Consider the following 24,411-nt stretch of genomic DNA (forward strand, 5'->3'; position numbering starts at 1 on the left):
TAAGTCTCCAACAGAAGTGGGGTTCATGAGGTTCAATAGGATCTTGAAGCAATGCTTTCTCCATTGTCTCTCCCTTGTCCCAAAAGACAGTTAAATAGTTTGATAGGATTGACAATTCAAGGTAATCTGAATTTTATTTTTTATTCCCCACGCAGAGAATATGAAATGTATATATCTTTTCTCTCTATGTGGCACACACTAAGTAAATAGTAGTTGAATGGAAAAGAAAAAAAAATTTGCAGCAGTGAGGACAAAGTATGAGCTCTAGGATAAAACCGAGCATAACTGATAACACTACCTCCTTCAACTGTTTGCTGAGCACTCAGAGTTGTCAGTGGCTTTATGGACACTACCTACCTCCCATCTGCAGCACCAGCACTGTTAGCAAAGTTCGTATGCTGTGTCAAGCTGAAGACGGAGAAGAGCACTTGAGAAAGAGTTATAAAATACACAAGTCTGGGGCACCTGGCCGGCTCAGTCAGAAGAACATACAACTCTTGATCTTGGGGTTGTGAGTTTGAGCCCCACGTTGGGTGTAGGGATTACTTAGAAACAAATAAACTTTTCAAAAATTTAAATAAACAAAAAAATAAATAAGTCCAACTATCCTAGCATGCAGGTTCCAGCACGGATTTTATCAGTGGAAATACAGAAGTGCTTCTTGATCTGGCAAATGAGAATGGGGGAGGGGGGTGATACTCCACACTGGAATAGCACATACGATTCAGCCTGGACTTCACTGTGACTACCCACCTGCCTGTCAGCAAGAACAGTGAGCAGTCCCTCTTTGGTTTATGATAAAAATAAAGGAGATTGCCTATGAGTGACATTTTACACGCACAACGCTCTGGGCAAAGTTCTGGTTACCACAGCAAACCCCAGTCATGACAGACAGCAGAGACAAAGCACATGACATATCAAATAGCCAGAGTTCTGCCTGCCTGCAGGAGAGCGGTTATATTTGCCAGACACACTAATCAGCCACTACAGCCCTCTCTACAAATAAAAGCCCAACCTACATTTGTGGGTCTTGGCTATTCTTACAATTACTATTTGCCTGAAATAGTAGCTTCTGTCTGATGTTTACTTATTGGGATGCTGATGTAATTCTCAAGATGGAACTTATTTTTAAAAGGAGGTCCAACACCAGGGAAGGAAACCAATAGCTGCTTTCTCATTCGCCCCACTCTGCAACATTAGCAGAAGTTCCTTTGAGTCCCACATCTGGCAAGAACCTGTCCTTTGGCCTCTTCCATGACTGGCCCAGAGAAATGAACCAGTCTCCTAGCAAGACCCAATAGAGAGGGTCTTGCTACCAACCAATTGCAAAATGGAGTCCATGTTCTCACCTCGGGGTTCTATCAACTAGAAAGAGATGTGGAGGCAGAAAAAGCCAAACTGAGGAAAATGTTGGTGTGTAAGGAAATGTTGGTGTCCAGGAGGACGAATACTGCAGGGCTTTTAAGAATGCAAATTTCACCCTTGCGTAAAGGACATATAAAGGACATGGTGATTTCTGCCTTTCCTGTATGGATTCAAGGAAGGGGGTTTAAACCATTACGTCTCCAGATAGATCAGAAAAAGTCATAAGCCTAAATACCCAAATGGAAAAAAAAGAAATAATGATTTTAGCTTCTGAAGCTTAAGCTCCAGGGCCAACCTTTCAGAGAAATAGTACATTTGGAATCCGAGTGAGTAAATTTTTTCCTGTGTTTTACCAATCTATGTCCTTGGTTTATGAGCAGAAAAATGAATCAGAAAACTTGGGGATCATAGGGACATTAGGGATCCTGAAAGTTCCTGCTTCTTAGAGATTCTGTATGGAATAGGGTGAAGAGCACAAGCTTAGAGGAGAGAGAGATCTGGATTCAAATTCTTGCTCCAAGTCTTAACAGATGTGCAACCTCAGGCAAATAAGTTAAACTTTTTGAGCCTACTTTTCGGCATCTGTAAAATAAGGGTAACTGGGAACAGTGCTAAATCTGTTCAATGGTTGTTTATTGAGTGTCTCCTGTATACTGGGCACTGTTGTCAGCACTGGAGATACAGTGAACGAGACAAGGTCCCTGGCTTTGATGAAGCTTGCATTCCAACAGATGAGACAACCATAAAAAAAAAAAAAAATCAAAACTCTATTTCAAACAGAATAGGAGTAATGTGATAGAGTGCCTGGTGGGGGCCATTTTAGATTACATGGTTAGGGAGGAGAGGGCCTATGTGGTCTGGAGGCAGCTTCCAAGCAGAGGTAAGGCCCTACTCTGGGATACAGCTTGTCATGTCTCAGAACAGAAAGGATAGTGTGTCTGCACACAGAGAGTAAGGGTGATGAGTCATAGCAGAGAAGGTCATCTGAGAGGCAGGTTGGGGCTAAGGGCCTAGTTGTAGTCAAACAGCAATGAGAAATCTCCAGTTGTAAACTGTTAGGTGATATGACTTGATCTGTGTTTTTATTTATTTTTTATTACTTATTTTTTATTTTTTTGAGAGAGAGCATACATGCAGGCAATGGGGGGAGGGACAGAGGGAGAGGGAGAGAGAATTTTGAGCAGGCTCCACACCCAGCACGGAGTCCCACATGGGGCTCAATCTAATGGCCCTGAGATCTGAGCTGAAACCAAGAGTCAGACATTTACCCAGCTGAGCCACCCAGGTGCCCCATGACGTGTGTTTTTAAAAGACCCCTCTGGCTTGTCTGAGGGGAGGGACTAGGTGTCGAAAGTAGTCTCTAACTGGCCCAGATAGAAGACTACTGTGGCAGCAATCCAGCCAGGTTGGCTGCCGCACATGTGGAGGGAGGGCCAACAGGACTTAGAGATTTAGTTGCTGGTGTGAGGAAAAAAGATTGAAGCTCTTGAGGTTTTTGGAATGAGCCTTTAGGTGGATGGTGGTGCCATTTACTGATCTGGGAGAAGGAGAAGGAAAGAACTAGCCAGAGAGAGAAATATCAAGGATCCTATTTTGATCAAGCTAGGTCTGAGATGCCTGTTGCACACAGATGTGGAAACGTCGAGCTGGTAGTGGGGTGTATGAATGTGGAACTCCATGGAGAGATCAAGGCTAGAGACATAAATTTGGGAGACAGCATATAGATGGTAGGTAAAGTCTTGAGGCAGATAAGATCTCCTTAGGAGGGAGAATAGCTAGAGAAGAAGACCCAAGGTCAAGTCCTGGAGCAACATCATAAAACACTGAATATTAGTTGTTGTTATTATTTTCAGTACATTGGGAAGCTGAATGTCGGCCAATTATTGTTATAAGCATTGTTTTATCCATCCATCTACCCACGCATCCCACCATCCATTCATTCCATAAATGATCACTGAGCCCATTAATGAAAGAAAGTGGAGAAAAGAATGTAATAGTAGCTCCAGAATGTAAGCTCTGGAGCAAGACTGCTCTGTTTAAATCCCAGCTCCATCTATAACCTTGGAGAATTTGCTTAACCACATTGTACCACCATTTCTCCATCTGCAAACGGGAATGTAGTGGGTTGAATGGTGTCCCCCCAAAAGACATGTCCATGTCCTAGATCTGTGAATGTGACCTTCTTTGGCAAAAATGTCTTTGCAGATGTAATTACATTGAAGATCTCTAGATGAGATCATCTTAGATTACCTGGGTAGCCCTAAATGACAAGTGTCCATATAAGAAACACACACAGAAGAGACATGCAGATATAAGAGGAGAAGACATGAATACACAGAGAAGATAAAGACACAGACTGGAGTGAAACAGGTACAAAGCATGTCAACAGCTACCAGAAGCTGGAAGAGGCAAGGAAGGATTCTCCCAGGAGCCTCCAGAGGGAGCTTGACCCGCCAACGCCTAAACTTCAGACTTCTGGCCTCCAGAACAACGAGAGAATAAATTTCTGTTGTTTAGCCACCAAGTCTGTGGTAATTTTTTATAGCAGCCCCAGGAAATGAATAGGGAAATAGTAATAGTGTGTGCCTCACCGACTCGTGAGGAGAATTAAATGAGATAACATATGTAAAGCATCTAGAACAGTGTCTGCCAAATAGGGAATGTTCAAACAATTTTAAATTTTATCCATGCACTGGACACATCCATGTACTGGTGCAGGAGCCTGAAGACTGGGGGGAAAGACAGATCATGCTGAGAGACCCTGAAAATAAAGATGGCGCCCAGACGCTGAGCAGGTGAGGGACCAGAAGGGGGAAGGGTATCAGATGCCACAAACTGCTGAACACCGCTCCCCAGCATTTCCCAATAAAGAAATCAATAAGCTTTACATCTGCTCAGGTTTTTGAAGATGAGTAGTAGGTCCAGAGAAGGGTTAACACAATTCTTTACAGTATGTTCCTCTGCTTGCATCATCTCATTGCCTGCTCTGTCATGAGAACCCATGTTGATGAGGACACTTGGAGCAGATGTTCTGGGGACAGCTGTCCCTTCCTTTAGCCTAATGATATTGGGAATAACGGTGACCAAGGCAGGGTGGGGGTAGAGAGTGGGCAGTGGAAAACTGTGGGGGGAAAGATGCCAATTTTGAATGCTGAGTGATTTTGTAATAATATTTGCATGGCTGCTTTAGCCTGGGAAGTTAATTTTCTTCACCAAGAGACCCATATAGCACAATCTAGTTTTACCCAAATCTCTATAAAATACACTGTGCCAAAGGCGGGTGCAGCAGGGATCCAACTGAAACACAGCTGAGATCAGACATTTTATAAGTGTCCATTGGCCAACACACAAAAATGTAAAGAGTTTACTGACATCTTGCTTAATGAAACTTTGCTCCGTTCTCATCTTCATAGGTAGAGAAAAAAACGTACAAACACTTGAAGAGAGTCAGTGATCATATTTGATCACCTGCATGCAAGTATAAGGAGTGTCAGGGTGAGGAGCCTTACTGGGTGCTCAAACTTGCAAGCACCAACGGAAGATACTCTGGCTAATCTGAAACGCACTTGCCTCTCTCCTGTCTGGAAAGAGACTATTGGAATTACAGTCTCATTCCAGGACATGTACGCAGGACAAGCAGATTCACATGAGACAGGCATCTGTAAAGTGCTGACCTTTGGTGAAAGGGACAAAAAGGCCAGCATTGCGGGCGCCTGGGTGGCATAGCGGTTAAGCGTCTGCGTTCGGCTCAGGGCGTGATCCTGGCGTTTGGGATCGAGCCCCACATCAGGCTCCTCCGCTATGAGCCTGCTTCTTCCTTTCCCACTCCCCCTGCTTGTGTTCCCTCTCTCGCTGGCTGTCTCTATCTCTGTCAAATAAATAAATAAAATCTAAAAAAAAAAAAAAAAAATGCCAGCATTTATTCTGTCTTCCCCCTAGGCATGCCAAGATTTTGTTAGGCACGACAGTAGCCAGAGCCAGCCGCAAGAGAGCAGAGCTCCGAGGCACCTTCTCCCCTTCACCCCCTTTCTCTGGATGCCCAGAGGCTTCCCTATGAGGCAGCCCAGTCCCCCCACTGTCTCTCAACTATACCATGATCCAAAGATACCCCCTCTCCTACTCTCTGCCCAGCACAACTTCTACTCCCTCAGCAGGCAGGTTTCAGCCAGAGGGTTGACTTTGGACTTGCACAGCACTACGGAGGGCCCGTTCACGGTAGGGGTCCTATTCTGCATTGTATCCGTGTGTGTTTATTTTTAGCAAAGCAGATGATCACTCTTCAGAGGCCAGGACAGTGGTGTATGTATGGACGGTCTGGTGGCAGTAGCAGACTTAAAGTCTAACGTATGCAAAGCCAAGTACGAGAACTGTCCGGATGTTGATAAAAAGGAGACCACAAGTGGCTCGGCTCAAATTCAACTCCACTGTTGCTAAAAACTTCAAAGGACACAGCCTGGGAATCATTCTGTTAAGGGAAGCCCTTCCTCAGGAGGCTGTTAAAACACCGTAGATCCGACCTAAAATGAGCTAAATTTGCCTTCAACCTGGGGGCAAAGGACTGGGTAGTGTTCCTTCAAGAACCTGCAAAATCTTAGCAGTTTGTGATTTTTTAAATCCTCGTGTGAGTAGCTACGCATTTCAGGCTGCTTCCGCACTCCCTTGCCATTATTTCATCGAAAGCTTGTGACAAGAGTGTGTGCCAAACTAGTCCTCTTTGCTGTAAGGTCAGTTCCCCAAGCCTTGCTTCTCCAAAACCCCTTCATGTGTCCTAGAGTGCTTTACGAGCCAAAGAAACACTTTAAAACCTAAAAACAAATAATCCAAGAATAACTTAATCAGCCAGATGTTCAATGCTATCTGCTTTCATTGGATTGCTTCATGAAGAGAGCTAATTCTTAAGTTTCTGATTTTCTGCAAGTTAATAGCCCAGTCACTGTTCACTCAATGTATTCACATAGGTCATGAGCGCATCAAGGAGCCAGGCTCAGAGAACGGGGATTGTTTCCCGGCCCCACTGAAAATGCGGAGTGGAGAGGACTCCATTGGCATTGGAGAGAGGCCACCGCCGGGGCAGGCCTCTTCCCGGAGCCGGGAGCTTCAAAGACAAATGTATCTTCTCTGCACACTTAGTGCCTTAACAAGCCATCTCCAAGCTCAGGCGCCTTATCAGACCACAAAGGGCCTCTTCAAAGATTGACTTTTCAAACCGTAAATGCTCCCAGTGTTTTCTTGAACACATTTGTAAATAGAATGCAGAGCTCTTTGGATCACAGGCAACTCGAGCCTAAGTCCGATGACCTACCTGGCTTCCAGTCCTGCCTCTGCCCAGAACTGCAGAACCCACAGGAAAGGAATTCTTTCCCAATTCTCTCTTTTTTCCCATTTCTAGCATATGGATAATATAAGGTTAGGAATTTAAAATTTTTAAATGCCATAAAAGGATCTATCACTGTATATGCGACCTATGCTTAGGCCCAAAGAACAACACAATCGACATAAAATAAATAAATAAATAAATAAATAAATAAATAAATCAGGAATGATCTGAGAAAATACTTTCATACTTTGATTTCCTTAAAGAAACATTCTACACATGTTCCCCCAGTATCATTTAATCTGGCACACACCTAGCGAGTGTTTAGTAAATCAAACTAAGTGCTCCTTTTCCTCTGCTCTTCACTAATAGGGGAGAATATGTATTTAATCTTTCTAAGTATAATCATGATTCATTCATAAAACCAAGGGGGTACACAGATTTTCAATTCCTCTTCACCCACCTGCATCTTGCACTATTGCCACTGAAGACAATAATTCTGCAGATCTAGCCGCTTCCAGTTGTGCTAGAAGGGGGATGTCCTCCACTTTTCTGGGCCTTGGCTTCCTCCAATGTGGCAATTAGAAAGTCTGAATGCATCACCCCTTCCAAAGCACAGAGGAGGGGAGACTCTGCAGGATCTCCCTGCTTTGAACGCTGGCAATTTGACCTTCGCATCAGAAAGGGATGTGAACTACAGATGTATCCACTGAAACAAGTCAACAGATAAAAAAAGGCAGACAACCTGAAAGATTCCTTAAAGTGGGAATAGGGAGGTGAGAGGCTGCTCCCAGCAGTCCAGAGCTTTTCGTCCAAAGCTGAAAGCAAGCTTCTGCTAAAAAGTCCTGCCTGTACACTCACTGGGCTGTCACGGACATTGACAAGAGGCACATTCACATCTCAACACACTAACAGAAGGACCTACTACTTTGTACCAAACACTGTCATTGAGGGGTTTGCATACATACCTCAGTAACTGTCTTCATTCTTCCTGAGAACAACCCTGTTAGGTGGCTATTGTCCCAATCTTGCACAAGGGGAAACCGAGGCTTCAATATTTCTAATGATCTGGCCAGTGAGAAGTTTTCTGCACTGCTAGGACTCCAGCCAAAGTCTCTGACCCCAATTCCAGAATCCTTCCTTTCCCTCTTGGCTGCCTCGGCCGGTGCCAGGCACCAGGTTCACCTGCCCAGCTGCCAGCAGCACTTCCGCCTGCCCCAGTACCCATCGACCCCCGACCCCCGTGCCCCAGCCGCCAGCAGCAGGCACCTCTCCTGTTTTACCAAGACGACACTTCCCTCCACTGCTCAGCAGGCTCCCTCTCCAGTGCCTCTCCCAACCTCTGCTTCCCTCCTACCTTCCCAGGAAGGAGATGCCAGCTTTTTTCCTTCCCTGCACCTGCCCCTGTTCACCTCTGGCTTCTTCCCTCCCAAATACCCCTGATTTTGTCTTCATTCTCTCCCACTGTTCTTTTGTTTACCACACATGCCTGGGAAGGGGATTTCGGGATGTTCCTGAATAAACCTTCCCACAACACTACCACCCCCTCAAAATACCCTCCAGAGTATTTTTAACTGGCACACTTCTGGATCCACTGTCTACACTCCCAACTTCAATCATCTTGGCAATCACTCTCTCCGTTGTCCCTTGAACCTAGCTCTGAACCATCCTTGACAGATGCTGTTCTCAGTCTTTGTGAAGGCTGGCATTCCTGCCTCTACCTGTCCTCCCTCAGGGGCTTGCCTGCCACATCCTACGTGGTACTATGGAGACTTTTGAAGGCAGAAGAAAGAGGTTAAAAACCGTCCAATCTCCAAGTCTGTCTTGTTAGAGATTCAGCCTCTCTTTGAGTTTAGTCCTGACCTTTTGTGGGTTCATCTTCCTTGAGATGCTTCCCCTTGTGATTGGTACAGTAAGAGGGCCCTGAGGCCACATTCCAACAGAGACACCTCCCCCACCCCTGACACACACACACCATAGTCTAAGTTACTTAGGCCCACGTGATCTGGGCCAAGGGAATATCTGCAGCTCTGTGTTATCTTGTCCAGCCCACCAGGTCTGGGACAACACAGAGTACAATCAGCTGGTGGTGGGGAGAGGGAGGTCATGGAGTGCTGCCTCTGCCTCTCTGCCTGAGAAAGCTAGCGGGTGGCTGGTAGAGGCCTTATCTGGGCACGAATAAGATATGGTCCTAAAGAAACAGGCCTAGGGCAGCATGATCAGTGTGCCAACAGGCTCTGTAGAGCCAAGTGCAAAGGTAGGACTGCTCGACTTGGGAGAGAGAGACAGAGAATCACAGAGGAGGTGACCCTTGAGCTGGATCTTGAAGAGTAAGAAGTGGTTCATCAGGAAGACCGCAGAAGAAAGGATATTCCAGGACCTCATTCCTCCCACTACCACCCCCAGCAAATCAGCATTGTAGAGGCCAAGAGTACGACAGGTCAGGAGGTCTACAGCTCGTGTGTGTGTGTGTGTGTGTGTGTGTGTGTGTGTGTGTGTGTTAGGGGACATGGCAGGAAAGCAGTCTGAGGAGGTACACAGGATTTGGAATTCATTCTGCATCCTGGGAGCCACAGATTGGTTTTATAAGGAGAGGTGACTGATAGGCCTGGGAGACTGAGTGGAAGTGGGAAGAGGGAGGGGGGAGGAGAGGCCCAGAAGGATTTCTCCAGGTTGCTAGTTTGCTGAATATTGAAACTCCACAAGCTCCCTATTTCAGTCACCTGTGTATTCACAGGCCTAGCCTTCAGGTGATCTCTGCTGCTTCTTCACTCCAAATCCAAGTAATGCCCATACTTTAAGTCCACGTCTAATGCACATTTCCGTTCTTCCCACGGCCTGCTGCCAAACCTCCATGACCTCCTGTGCCCATCTTACTACAATAACCTCCCACTGGACAGCTCATCTCCCATCTCTCCCAGTCCCGATTCTTTCTGCCAGAGAACAGATTCATCTCCCTAAAGCACAAAGCAACAATCCCTAGCTCAAAAATCCCAAGTATTTCCCTATCAGCTGCAGAACAAAGTTCCCCCAAGACCTTAGGCCAGCGTCTTCTTCCATCATACCCCCAGGACCACATCCACACTCAGGATCAACCCCTCAGCCCACAGCTTCTCTACCTCAGTTCTCCTCCACAGAGCTTCTCAGATCTCCTCAGTCAAAAGTGACTTCTTTCTCCTCTGTCCTTCTAAAGTGTTTTTATTTGGACCACTCTTCAGGTACCTTATTCATTAGATTGTCCCTTCATCCAATAAATACAGGGCACCTATTACATGCCCCACGCACGCCGGTTGGGGTGGGAGCTGTCAGTATACTTATCTCACTTCTCCTGACAGACTGAAACTGACAGCAAGGAGGGAGCCTCTGCACATCCCCAGGAACCTCGGAGGGCTTGTGCACTGCAAACCACAGGTACTCCAAAAATAAAATGGTTGAAATGAATAGAGAAATTATCATAAGTTTCCTTAAATAGTAAACTGCCTTAAGTGCATGCAAAATCAATTTTAATGACAAAGATTTAAAGTATAATTCACTATTTTTCCAGGAGCATATTAACTATGTCAAGGGAAGGTGCATGTATATATTTTACATGGTTCTGATTCTTCCCCTGCCAGAACAGTCCCCCACTCCTCCATCTCCCTGTCTGCCCACCCCCTATACACACTCACACCACTCTGCGGTCAGTAGAGGAGCAGTTCTTAGCCCATTCTCATGGAAGAAGGAACTGATGAAGCTCGAACGACCACCTACAGCCAGGGGTGTGTTCTGAGACATTCTATTCTACCCCGGCCAGCAACCCTCCCACACCACACCTGCCAACCTAGACCTATTCGACCCCCACCCAGAAGCCACAGATGGGAAAAGCTGGCCCTGTAGAAACAGCAGGCTCCGAGAGCCCAAGCCCAGAGCGGGCTGAATGTGGGAGCCCCCACTGGGGAAGGACTAGCAGCAATGAAGGTCCTGGGGAGCTCTCTCTAGAAACAGATCCACAGTATCACTCTCTGCAGCCACTCAGGGACCCCCTCCAGCTTCATCATGCTTTGTCAAGGGGAACACATCCACCCAAAGCACCTAAGTCTGTGGGAGGTAGAGGCCAGGCCAGCTGCAAGAGATAGACGCCGCTCCTTGCCCCAGCAGTCCACCGCCTCCAGTTCCAGTGCAGGGCGGCAGGGCGGCAGGGCGGCAGCTCTGGAATGCCCTCGTGCCTGCCATTCCAGTCTCTGAGAGCAGCCCATGCCAGACCTGTCCCCTTCACACTCCAGTGTCTCTTATCATGGTCTCTGCATCGATCAGGCCTCTGAGGACAGGCTTCTGGCAAACTCCAGCCAGGGACCCTGGACCCTCCCCCTACTCAATTTAGCATTGCAGAAAGACGAGCAACCCAAAGACCTAAAACATCTAAGCAAACCTGAGAGGAAGAAAGAGAGGAGGGAGGGGAGAGGGGGAAGAGAAAGAGAGAGAAAGGAACAAGGCCAGATTTTAGGAGCAACTCGACTTCACAGGGAAAGCAGGATTTCCTCCTGTGTACGTTCCCCATCTCCCTGGGAGATGCCAATACTGCCCCCAAAGATGTCCTTGCTTTTTGCGCGCCCCCTCCATTCCCTTTACCCGCGCGTCTCTTCCGCGGGCAGGGTACCGGGCAAGACATGAGGAAGCGCGGGAGCCTGGACCCCAAGGCAGTCCCTGAGGCCGGAGCACCTGAGCACCTCCGCCCTGGAGGAGAGGACCAGGCGACAGCCCAGGTACGGGGGACGCAGGACGCAGGGCGCGGGCCCGGGCAGGGGCTCCTGGCCCTGTCCTGAGTGTGCCCAGCAGTGTGGCTCGGGTTATCCCGCGCTCGCTGGCCCTCCTCCCGCGGCCGCGTCCTGCCCGCCCCCGGCCGGATACTAGGGGAGTTTGAGCCGCCCAACCCGGGTTCGGCGCCCTACACACCGCCTTGCCCGGGCTGGGATTCCCACACAGGGATTCGTCGCTAAACTTTCCCGGGCTCGCTCGGTCTCGGGGGTGCCAAATCGCCCCTCCCCCGCCCATCCGAAGCCCCGAGTCCCGGCCGCAGCGGGACGGTCGCTTCACCTGCGCGCGGCTCCGCGGAGCCTCCCGCTGCTCCTCGCGCGTCCGGATCCAGGCGCCGCCCGGCGGGTCCCCGAGCTGCCGCCGCCTCCGCCGCTTCCACCGCCGGTGCGGCCGCCGCGCCTGCCCGGAGCTGCAGCGCCGCGCCTCGCTCTCAGCCGCGGGAGGCGCAATCCCCGGCGCCCGCGGCTCGGCGGGTCTTCGCAGCCGCCACCCCACCGCGTCTCGCTGCCCGCGGCCGGCACGCACCGGCGCTGGGAGCCTGCTGCTCGCCCAGCTCTCCCAGCTGCGCGGCGCTGGGGATCCACGGAGCCTCCAGGATGGGCGGGGATTCCCTCCCTCTGGTAGATTCGAGGGGCGGGAACTCCCTTCCTGGAGTGACAGGGACGGGGGGCGGGGATTCCCCTGCAGGAATGACAGGGTGGGCGGGGATTCCCCCGAGCGAGGCACACCGCGTGCAGTGTCCCTCCGGGTGAACCCGGAGTCCTAGTGCGCTGTCTTCAGAAACCCGGGGATCCTGGGAGGAAAGGATCCAGGGAGACGGCAGCTCAGAATTGCCAGATGGCGGGGCCTGGGGCGCCATCTAGGTGGAAAAAGAGAGAGCTAGGGGACTTGAAGTTGCCTTTGCATAGCGTCGAGAAAAATGTCAATTGCCTTACACAAGAATGGGGTGGGGAGGCCAAAGGAGGTGGGGGAAGGACTAACCACCCACACCAAGAAACCGTTGGCCTCTGGCTCTTCTGATACGCAAGTTGATTTAACACTGGTATGGGAATTTTGAGATTTCGGGGGAACCTCTTGGCACCTCAGAGCTGCTTAATCCCCTAGTTAAGCTCCTGAGAGAAATCCTCAGAGACAAAGTCCCGGCCCTGGAGTGGTGGTTTCGGTCCTTGGGACAACCAGCCAAGAGCCCCTGCTTGAGTGGACTGTGAAAGCTAATGGCAATCGCCCTTGGCCTTATTCCAGGTCAGTCGAGGAACAGAAGCCTCAGGCTTTTTGGATCCTTCCTTCCCGTGGATTTTCAGGAAGCCCTTCAAATATTTTTGGTTCTTTTTTTGTCATCCTTGTCATTCTGCCTACCACAGGGAGAGGATGATAAGAACATAATAGGGAGACTGCACAGCTCTGCAAATTAAGCTCTCTTAAGAGGAAAAAGCTGGTCTTTTTCAAGTGCTAGCAGATAAGAGTTAAAAACATATGAAAAATTACAAAACCTGGGATAATGAATAGTTGAATAATGCTTTTGACATTTTCTGCAGAGCAGTAATTGGAAATCTTTGCTTTGGGGGGATGGGAATGGGGTGGGGCAGGAATCGGGGTAGCTTTGCCCAGCAAGGCAATAAGCTCCAGTCTCTCAGAAGCACAGACAGACATAAATCACCTGCACAGATCCTGCAGAGCTGTCCCGCAGCATCAGAGGCCAGGGTAGTCCCCGCGCATTTTGAGATGGTATTTTAGGCAGGGGTTGGGGTGGGGGAGTACCTGAAGAGCTGTTCTTCAGCTTTTATAATTACCAGGCCACTGAGATCAATGTCTGCACAAATCCCAGCTTCCTCTAGTATAAGCTGTGCAATCTCAGGCACCCAGAGCTTCTCTCTTCCTATCTGTAAATAGAGAAAATTCCTACCGCCCAGAATTGTAAGGGTTGGCAGGGTCACAGCTACTCAGCACAGCACTTAGGAGGTGCTCAGTGAAATGGCAACCATTACCTAGGAGGGTACCACTAGGACACCACAGAAAATCCTTCTCGAATCAAACAGGGCTGGTAGTTTCTGTTGGTTTCACAGTCCCATTCCCATATTCCACCACTCTCTTCCTATCACATGAACCACAAAAAGGCAAAATCTCTTTCCTCCTCTGTACCAAGCACCTACCTCCTTCAGCACCCATTGAAAGTTTGCTGAAAAAATGAATATGTAGATGAACTTATCACTCAAACCATCAAGCACTTCTATTCCTTACCCAGCGCATCCCCGACTCCTTCATTTCAGCCATGTACTCCTAACCTGCAGATTGTTTCCTCTGCCAGAATGACATTCTCACACCTCTGTGTCTACTGAAATCCCAAAGAGTTAAATGTCACCTGTTCTGGGAAGGCTTCTCTGATCACTGGCACCAACACTGGGTTTCTTCTCCTCTATTAATCTTTCTGTAAGTTGCCAATATAACCCTTGTCAGGTTGTATTAAGTTGTAGGGATCATAGTGTTTCCGCACACATTTCCAGTTTGTGAGTTCCTGGAGGAAAGAGAACCTAGATCTTATTATTTGTGTTTCCCAAACCTCACATGGCATAATGCACAACCCCTAATAGCCACTCAATAAATATTTGCTGGATTAAAAGGAATCATTATCTATACAGATACATATGATATGTTATATGTGTTATATGCAGGCATAAGTAGTATATATAAATATTATTTATGCATATGTAATGTTTTCTCATCTGTCTCCTTCAGACATGGCTCTGCTGACCAGCTTAAATACTTCTAGTTTCAATCACTTTTCATCCGATATTTTCCAGATAGTTTTTGGCAAGTTCTTGCTGCTAATAATAGCTCACCTCTCAAGGGGTCAGTCAAATGCATGGAAATTTTCTTTTGCCCTTGCAGTCTTGCCAGTTTGGAAAGCTCACAACTGAGGGCATTTATTTTCCAGTGTTTGAAGATCAAAATGTAAATTTTTCCTGCCCCCTTGTTAAATATTTAGTCACAGATTAGTACTTCTATCCAAGTTGCCATTTTAATTTATTGCTCATAATATACATGATTTGGAGGAAGAGGTTGGATTTAGAAAATTTTAAGGCTTAGTAGGGACAAGAGAAGAGTAAAATAATGAACCAAGAAAAAAAAAAAGTATTCTTCTGGGCCACGATCTATATCAATGAGAGGTAAAAGAATGCAGCATACTCTAGGGGAGTCCAAGGAGATTCCCACGGGGGCTACAGCAGCCTTTGGTTTACCTCTGAGCTTTCCCCCTCTGTGAAGAAGAAACGACCCCCGCCAGGCAGCTCTAACTGAATTGGAAGTTTCATCACCAACCCAAATGAAATCCTGAAGGTTGCTTCCCATCTTTCCAGCTGCTCTTCCAAGGGTGTTGGGAGGAGAAGGAGCCTTCGTCAACAACTGGCTCAATTCCCTCCCTCCTCCCAGCCTCTGTGGGTTCATTTTATCTCCAAAGCAGATTCTAGCTTCCCGTTTACCCAGCTAATTAGCCTCCCTTTTTTTCCTCTGGAAATTCCTGGCTACTAACTTCCATTCAGGAACTCACATTGGAATGAGCCATTCCCTGGCCATGGAAGGTTTTTAAAAAAGCAAATAAGGAACAATAACAGTAGAGCATTCATTCATCATCAGGAGATTTGAAAATTCAGATGCCCTGGCATCAGCCCCTGAGATCATCGTATGCTGAGCCCGTAAGGCAGCTCTGGACACTGCATGGTGACCTGCGCCCTGTGAGTGTCACTTGGGTGGCCCACAGAACATATTCGAAGAAATACCAAAATAGAGTGACTTCAAAAATGGGAGGCAGCCCAAGTTAGATCATAATCTAGTATTTGGTGAAAATGCTGATAGATTTTATTTTAAACCTTGATGAGAATTCTGTAAGATTCATTCTGTCTCAGTCCACATCTTTTATTAGCCAATACACAAAATGGACCTACATTGTGATGTATCCTGTTTTAAAATACTTGTTTAGGGGAAAGATTTACATACTTTTCATCCTGTGTATATTGAAAAAGATGAGTTTCACTGTGTCCACGAGCATGACATTGGATCTTATGCAAATGTGTGTTGTTGTTTTCAGTGTTGTACAGTATTACGGCATATGCAGAATTTATGAATTTCTCCTAGTGGGCTGCCTCATACAGAATATACTATCTCTCCTTCTATTTATTTAGGTGGGTAAATCATCCATTATTTTATCTTTGACTCAGCCTTCCATTTATACTATGTAAGCATGGTTGCTAGGGTAATTTTTTTTAATAAAATTTTTGGCAGGAAAAAATGAATTATACACTAGCAAGTACAGACCAGATATTGCTTATTATTTTCACAAATTATATAGATGATTCAATAATTCTGTCCAGTGCTGAACTACCCTATATGCTCAGGGCACCAGTAAAACCAGGCTACTGAAGAAAGAGAGAGAGAGGTTCAGCTTTGATTAACATAACCAGTACTGTGCAATCAGCATATCTAAAGAGAAGAGAAGCTATTTTAGTTCCACATACATAGAGGTTTTGTTTTCTAATTGGCCAGTGTCTTTACTTTGAATTTACACAAGAGACAGGACATGGGGATCTTCTCGGTGCTTAGGGCTTGGATCATACTGGTACACTTGTAAAAGACATTTTCCTTCCGGAAGTTGGGAAGCGCGTGTCTTCCCCCAGTGGCTCTTCCAATTCAGTCAAATCACCGTGCATCTAAATTGGTAGACTATTTAGGTAAGATATCTCCTAACTCCTCATTTTGTGCACAACACATTCTCATTCCTAACTCCCATCTCCCCTGCTGATTATTCTCGTTGTTCAGTCTGCTATACTTACTTATGAAAAGGCATCATTCTAAGTCAATCATAAGCTATTTTTACTCCTTCATTAGATACTTCCACTTCCAGATATCTTCATTTAATAATCTCCAAAAAAGCAATTATAAAAATAAACATATTACTACTCTCTCTCTTCTGTTTTGTTGTTGTTGCTTTTTTTTTTTTTCCTTAATTTTATGTTCACTCCTTATTGTCTCTTTTGTCAATCTCAGCACCTGTCTTTACCGGGACAGCTGAAATGGACACGGAAATAGAAGGCAGGTAATGATACCCAGCCTACAAAAGCCACAGACCAGTGCTGTGTTGTGCGGCCAATCACGGTAACTCAGTTAAGTGTGGGGTTACCTCAGGCAAGGTTCTCTCAAACAGGGATAATAATATCTGCTTCTAAAAATCTCATTAGGATCTCGAGTCCCCAGTGAAATCATAGATGCAAAAATACTTGGAAAAAACTTACAGTCTCTCCAAATGAGAGAAGGTGAGACCAATAGCTCTTTGAATAGCAATTCAGTTTGTCACAGGAAATACATGACTCAGATGATTTACGTTTCATCTCAGTGTACAGCAAGAATCACGAAGGACAGTAGATAAGGCAGCCAATAAATCATCATTAACAACTTATTTGCATGATGTATGATTTAGTGGGCCAAACATAAGAAATCCATGTTGCATCTCTGCTGTGTTCAGGAGTGATATACTGGTAAATGAAATCCACAGAGAGCAGAACCTTTGAAGAAATAATACAGTGGACTTGAAAAAAGCCAGTCATTGTCTATTGGAAAATATATAAGAACAGCTTATTTTTGGTTATTTTAGCAAATGCTAATAGCAACCTTCTTCTTTCTAATTGCCCATCTGAGTGGGTTTCTCTAAGTCTGCTCTTGAAAAGAGCTCCAGGGATCATGCTTTGGGTGGCCTTTATTTAAGTCACAGGGTCTGTCTCATTTCTGGTTAATAGGAAACCATTAAAAAATATTTAAATGCTCATTTTCTCTATTTATTAAATTTTTTTCATGAATCCAGGGAGCAATGAATCATCTTTCCTGCTTTACTGTGTACTTATCAACAAAGCAAATAACCTAAATTTCTTGTAAATAATTTGTTTTTGTAACTTAGACAATCAGACCACCTGGAAATAGAGAAGAAACAGAAGAATGAAAGCCAACACAAGAAGACGAGAGCTCAAAATTCTAGAGCCCAAAGGAGACTCCTTAGGAATCAACTTGCCCTACTTTGGAAATCTGCCCATCATTTTGGAAATGCTAATTCTGCCTATTTAATGCCTGGTTTTCACAATCAAGATGACGCATCTCAGGATGATGGGCTCTGAGAATAGAGAGCCTGACTTCAAGGACTGAGGGCATCCGTGTTCCTTTGTCATCGAAGGGTGCACACATATCTCTGTCTCGTGCCAGAGTAGAGGAAATATTCTCCACAGAAGGCAGCAGGCCTATAAATTAATTCCTTATGATAAATTCCAAATGCTCCTTAAAGAATGATGTTTTTCTTATTAAAGTCTTTCAAGACATATACCATCAGTCAGAATGTCATGGGGCTTATCAATATTGTATCTCCAGCATGAATTTGCAAGAAAGTGCTTTTAGAGATCAAAAAAGTTCACTGAAAATGCAGTAATATAGACCGTCATATAGCAGAGTTTCTCAAAGTTTGCTTCTTTGGCATGCATATATTTTTCTAACAAGGACTCACAATCTACTCCAAAACTGAACTTTTTTTCTGGAATGGCTAATTGTAAATCTTTTTCTAAAATTAAAGTGAATGGTCCCATAGATAACATTCCGTGTTAGAGGTTTCTGCTGCGCCCAACCAAGGGGAGGTCAGAGAGGTGCCTAGGGTACAAAATACAAAGAAGTGCTCACTCTTAGGGTTGGGCGCTCACTTTCTGGCCTGTGCCTAATCCTGACAGTAAGGACCACCTTAATTTTTTTTTAAAGGTTTTATTTATTTATTTGCCAGAGAGAGAGTGAGAGAGAAAGAGCAAATATACAAACAGGGGGACCTGCCGGCAGAGGGAGAAGCAGGTTCCCTGCTGAGCAAGAGCCTGATGCGGGACAGATCCCAGGACTCTGGGATCATGACCTGAGTCAAAGGCAGATGCCCAACCGACTGAGCCACCCAGGTGTCCCGGGACCACCTTAATTTTGTGCCCCAGGCACGTCTCTTGTCTGGCTCTAGCCCTGGTGCTGGTTTCTTGACAAACACATAGAATGCAGAAGACACCTGAGAGGTGTGGACGCTGATTCAGCAGGGAGGTGCAGCAATGGTGATTAACAACACAACTGTTGAAGAGTGGTCTAGGTTTGGCCAATGTCCATGGGGGTAACCTGGGGCCAGCGCGGCCCAGACACCATGCCCCATGATGCAAGGCTACACTTGCTGCCCTGCCTCCTGCCTCATGGATGACCACATCCATGCTGCGTGCACAACTGTCAACACTTCACAGACCATCAGCAGAGGCAGGCCTGGCCCTACCATGTCCACTTTCTATTTTTTACACCTCAACTGAAGGCAGCCTCCAAGACGCATTGGAGATGGAAATGCGCCTTCTTCCCTTTTGCAGTAGTCCAGCCCTACTGCCAGCCTGTTTTGGTGATCTGCCACTTGCCATGCTCTCAGATCCATCATATGCTGCCTCCATTCCACTGCAGTTTCCTCCCTTATATCTCCAGCAGGCACTCCCAACTCTGTCATCAACATGCATTCCCATTCCCTCACCCTCTTCTCTCAACACTCTTGCCTCCAGACTCTTGCCCTCCGGTGAAGACACAGCTTCCCCTGCAGCTCTCTCTAGTGAAGTCTGTTTATTTGGTTACAACAAACATTACCTTACAACTCAAGGTCAGGAACAGGATGAGGACCCTCATGCATTGGGTCTGTGGCCTATCATTTCCATCACTCTCTTATCTAAACTATCTTGTGCTTTGGTTGCACCTACCTGAAAACTCCACTCCAGGATGAAACTGGCCTTTCCCCGCACCAATACCTGATGACTGAAGAACTGATGGGAAGAAACAAAACAAAAAACAAAACAAAGTCCAAAACCATACCTGGGTAGATGTGCATTCCTGGTTGCCTATCAGAACCAGCTCCAGACAGTGTCCACTACTATTTCTCTAGTCAACCCACTCTCCCATTTATGCAGTATTTCAAACCTTTCTCACCATGTTCAAATTTCTGACTCCTCCTGTCTTATCCTTGTCTTGCCCTCTCTTTACCTGAAGATGACCTTGCTTTCTAATTCTCAGATAAAATCAAAGTTATGAGATAGGAGCTCCTTTAATCTCCTACCTCCAGATTAATAGATCTTCCCCAAATCAACACCCACCTTCCTCTTCCTTCTTTCAGGGGGCATCTCTCTACTTCGATATCCTGTAGGTGCCTCACACTATGTAAGTATGAACTGAACTTACGCTCTTTTCCCCCAGAATTCTCTTCTATTGCTAACCATTCTGGTAAATAGAGCTCTAATATTCCCACACATCCAAACCCAAAGCCTCAATGTCCCTCACTCATCGTCTCCAAAGGGCACATTCTATCAATTCTTTCTCAAGTACTGTAGGCTCTGTCACTCTGGTCCAAGGTACCTTTATCTTTTGTCTACACCAGGGGTTGGCAATTAGTTTTTATTGGGACACAGCCATGATCATTCATTTAGGGATTGTCTATGGCTGCTTGCACTTCAAGGGCAGAATCGAGTAGTTGCCACAGAAACCATATGGCCCACAGAGCAGAAAAAATTTACTTCCTGGTCCTTTACAGAGACAGTTTGCTGATCCAACCCTTGATCTACACTATTGCCAGAACCTTCTGAAAGCACCGTGCACCAAGCCTGGTATTCGGTTTTCAAGCTCATGCCCCATATATAGCCAGTCATCTTTTGCTTGGAATTCTTCACTGCAGGAACAAAATGCTTGGGAAGAAATGCAGTGTTCCTAGCCTGGTTTGCTTGGCCCCATGTGATCACCCCTGCCTACCTGTCATTCTTACCTTGTACCTCTCTGCCTCTTGCTCTCCAGACCCATTAGTGCTATCTGCCTTTCAGATCCACGCATGTAGAACCATGCTCTTTCATTTTCCAGAATCTGGAAAATTTTGTTTCCTCTGCCTTGGAGGGTATTTTTCCTCCTCGATTTGCCCCTCATCCAGTTCTTACTTATTCTTCAGGACTCTGTGTAGACCTCACTTCCTCCAGGAAGCCTTCTCTTTCTCCCAGTTTGGGTGCCCTGTTTCATGACACTTTTAAGGCATTTGTCTTGATTGCTCTTCATTCTTTGTGAAATCATTTTTTTAATGTTTGCTTTTTTAAAAAAATACAGACTGCAGGTATTATGATAGAAAATCTTTGTCTATCTGGTTCAGAAATGTAATATTTAGTTCTTGACATACTGCCTGGCACAAGTACTCAGAAAATATTTGTTGAATAAATGGATGAATAGCAAAAGCATAATAAGGTGCTCATGATACTGGGAGGTAATATACACAGACCATTTAGTTAATAGTCATGTACCAGCAAAGTAGTATTATTATGCTTTTACTTTGCATTGCTCCTGGACTTCTTGATTTAACAACAACAACAACAAAAGGTACCAAAAAGCATTTTATTCCTGTAATGTGTAGCATGAATTGTTCTTCAATTGATTTCTTCTGTTTGGCTGCTTGTAACAAGCATATTTGACTTTGCATAGTGTGAGACCTCTACAAACCCATGTATTTAATCCTGGAAGCCAAAAGTCATACTAATGTGTGTTTCCTAGGCTAGATAGTCCCTGCTTGCCCTCTAGATCTGCTTCCCACCATTTATTCTGCTCCGTGCCTCAGGAAGCTGACCTCCTATTGGGTCCCTCCTTGTTTCTTGCCTTCTGGCTAGGGCACTATCAATGGGAGATCAGAAGCAGGATAGCAAGAAGGCATTGATCTTTCTAGCTCCTCATTTGGGCTGTGGTTTGATGGTGACTCTGCTCCTCTGCCTGAGTTCCTGGCTCCTGTCAGGGGACTGCTCTCACCCATCACTCTTACCAGGCCCTTTCTCTGTAGGGACTCCTTCCTCTTGCTTGTTCTGGCCTATAGTAATTACAGCTCCCTGCAGTTGCTAGCCTTGGCACGCTTCATTATCCCTTTTTGTTTTCCTTAACTTGTCCACACCTTTGTCAATTAAAATCTCCCCAATTATTCCTACATGAGTGTGCTGTCTGTTTTCTGATAGGACCCTGACTCATATGATTCCATTGCCTAAATAAATATAATGAAATCACATCAAGAGGTTCTCATGTGCTTCTCTAGATCTCTCAGCTACCTCTCAGACAGTCTGCATGCTTGGCTGATATGAGCTTAGGTGCCATTCTCCCCATTTCTCAGGGAGACAACAGGAGTCTGGAAGCAATCAAAGTAAGAGATGTATCCACAATGCCAAAGCTTGGTGATGGCGGAGTCAGAGCTACACCTCAACTCTGAACCTTATACATCACATTCAGAGCTCTATCTTAGCTACCCGCCCCCCCCCCCCAGAGGATCACCCGCCAGAATCTGGACAGCTAGGATCCCAGATAAATCATTCCCGGTGACAAACCTCTCTGCAGTGAGTCTAATCCAGGTGAACTCTGAAGCTGGTGGGTGTGCAGTTGGCTCTGTGCCCCAGTTTGGAGCAGGTCTGGGACGCATTCCCAGATGGCTCTTGGATGCCATTACTTTTTCTGGCTACATTCCTGGGGGAGGTGGGAAAACACACATAGGTCTCCTAGCTGCAAACCCAAGCAAAGAGCACATTGTCGTATCTTTAGCAAATGATAGCACACAAACACAGAAAGCCAAAGGAGTAGAGAGAGACATATCTACCCAGCTGAATTAATTCACTCTTTAGAGCTAAGGGGCAACCAGTATAGAAGATTCTCTATCCTCTTCTTAAAAGAAAGTGCCCAAGGCTTTGAGCAAATTGCAGACAACCCTTCATTCCTCCCCTGGAAAATGGAGTTTCCTCCTCTGGAAAACTGGTAAAAAAAAAAGGGGGGGGGGAATTACCCATTAAGGTGAGCAAAAATCTCCACGGGCTTTAATTTTAAAGCCTCAAATACAAAACTACTATTGATTTTTCTCTTTGGGGAGGGGGGGGCAAAAGGCAGCTCCCATAGACAGGCAGTATGAGTCATAGTTAAAAGCATAGATTCTGGAACAAGACTACCTAGGTTTGAATCTCACTTCTGCCACTAACTAGCTATGTGATCTTGGGAAAGTAACTTAATCTAACCTCTCTGTGTTTCTGTTTCGTTGTCTGTAAAATGGGCATAATGGTAGTATCTATCTCTTAGGGTTTACATGAAGATTAAAGGAGAGATTATAAGCAAAGCACTTTGAGCCAAGTAAGACTACCTATATACGTTAGTTGAATAAACTTGTTTCAGGAGTTATCCATGTATCTTTAGACAGATACATTTGGAGTATTGACCACTCCATGATTTTTCATCATTTTTTGCTTGGGGCCCAAATAACTAGGGTGGAATAACAGATCCCACGGAAGCTTTGCTAGCAGTGCCAATCATTAGATCAAAGGAATTTGGCTTGTGTCTTAACCACCTTCAGGCAGAGAATATACCTGGGATGCTACTAATTGGAAAAGCACATTCTGGTACATGACTCAGCCTGGCAAGCTCATCAGTTATGCCCCAAGAAGAAGGGGGAGCAGTAGGTGGCCTTACCTGCCGGACTGATCCAGAAAGATGAGATGCCTTTAAGCAGACACTGATAACCAAAGGCCTGGTGTGAGTCCCTATCCATCATTCACAAAAAGTCTTCATTTGGGCCTCTGCTCCACAAGGCAACACATTTTTTTTACTTCTCAGTGGCTGAATTCGTGTGTGTTCTTCCCTGTCCTCCTGTCTCCTTAGATTTCCTGTTGGAAGTCAGAGACCAGCCCTGTTTTCCATCAGTAAGCTCTGGTTTCCTCTCCTGGCTCTCAACTAAAGCACAAGTGCTCTAGGCCTGAGGAGGAGCTCAGTGTCTTCAGCAGGTTCTCCTCCTCTTGGGGAAGTCCTGATTGACTGATGTCTTCAATGAAAACATTTCAGTTCCCCTGAGAAGTCAAGAGTTCATGAGACCGACTGTCCTTTCGTAACTCAGTAATAGTGGGCAATTTTTACTGAGTACTCACTGTTTGCTAGGCACTATGCCAAACACTTTATATAACATTCTCATTTATTCTCACAGTCATCCTATGAGATAGCACAGAAGTTCATTATCTGAGTCCCTAGAGCAGTACTGTCCTATAGAAATGCAATATGAGCCACAAATGTGGCCATGCATGTCATTTTGAGTTTTCTACTAGACATGATATAAAAAGTAAAAAGAAACAAGGGATGCTAGTTTTAATGATATGTTTTGTTTAACCCAATGTATTTTAAAATTGGCATTTCAACATGTAATCCATATAAAAGCTATTAACGAGATATTTTATATTCTGCTTTTTTTGTACTAAGTCTTCAAAATACAAATTCCAATTAATAAATGTAGAAGGAATGAGGGGAATAGGAAATCACATATGGTGATTATTATTGCACGCAAGTTCCATCTATGAATGCTAAAATTGGAGAATGAGAATTTGAGGAAATATAGGATATTTTCAGACTCTGAAGCTCTTTCTCAAGATATTTATTAACTTCAAAGGGAGAAACAGTAACTTCCTAGTGGAGAAACCCTGCAAACATCATCTCCACAAAGTGAGCAGAATTAACGTCATCACAATAGGACATACCAATATCATGTATGCCCAGATAGGATGCCCAGAGGAGACATCACTTCTGAGACCTTACCGAAAATCTATAACCTCGATGTAATTGTAAGAAAGCATCAGAAGTGTCCCAAATTGAGAAACGGCATATAAAATAACAAATACTTTTCCAAAATGTCAAGATCATAAAAGACAAGGAAAGACCAACGAACCCTCACAGATTGAGGGGACCGAAGAGATAAAAGAACAATGCAACAGGGGGGCCTGGATCAGATCCTGATGCAGAAAAAGGACATCAGTGGAAAAACTGGTGCAATTTGAGTAAGGTGTATACTTCAGTTAAAAATCATGTGCCAGTGTTCATTTCCTGCTTTT

General features: G+C 45.5%; 1 protein-coding gene across 3 annotated transcripts in view; it reads right to left on the reverse strand.

Annotated features, from left to right (window-relative positions):
* The window catches only part of PDZD2 (PDZ domain containing 2), a 379,689-nt gene that overhangs the window by 328,645 nt on the left and 26,633 nt on the right, over positions 1 to 24,411 (reverse strand). Inside the window, exons 2-5 of one of the 3 annotated variants that reach the window (XM_087867951.1) lie at positions 23,009 to 23,202; positions 21,886 to 22,303; positions 19,255 to 19,317; positions 13,833 to 13,985 (exon numbers count right to left, since the gene is read on the reverse strand). The gene's annotated coding sequence lies outside the window, so the exon portion shown is untranslated. Of the gene's footprint in view, positions 1 to 11,752; positions 13,986 to 19,254; positions 19,318 to 21,885; positions 22,304 to 23,008; positions 23,203 to 24,411 lie in introns of those variants that run through there. The other 2 variants (XM_087867952.1, XM_045787182.2) reach the window with 2 other exon arrangements.

Source organism: Ursus americanus, chromosome 15 (assembly GCF_024610735.1).
Source record: "Ursus americanus isolate L20-20 chromosome 15, mUrsAme1.1.p, whole genome shotgun sequence".
NCBI lineage: Eukaryota > Metazoa > Chordata > Mammalia > Carnivora > Ursidae > Ursus > Ursus americanus.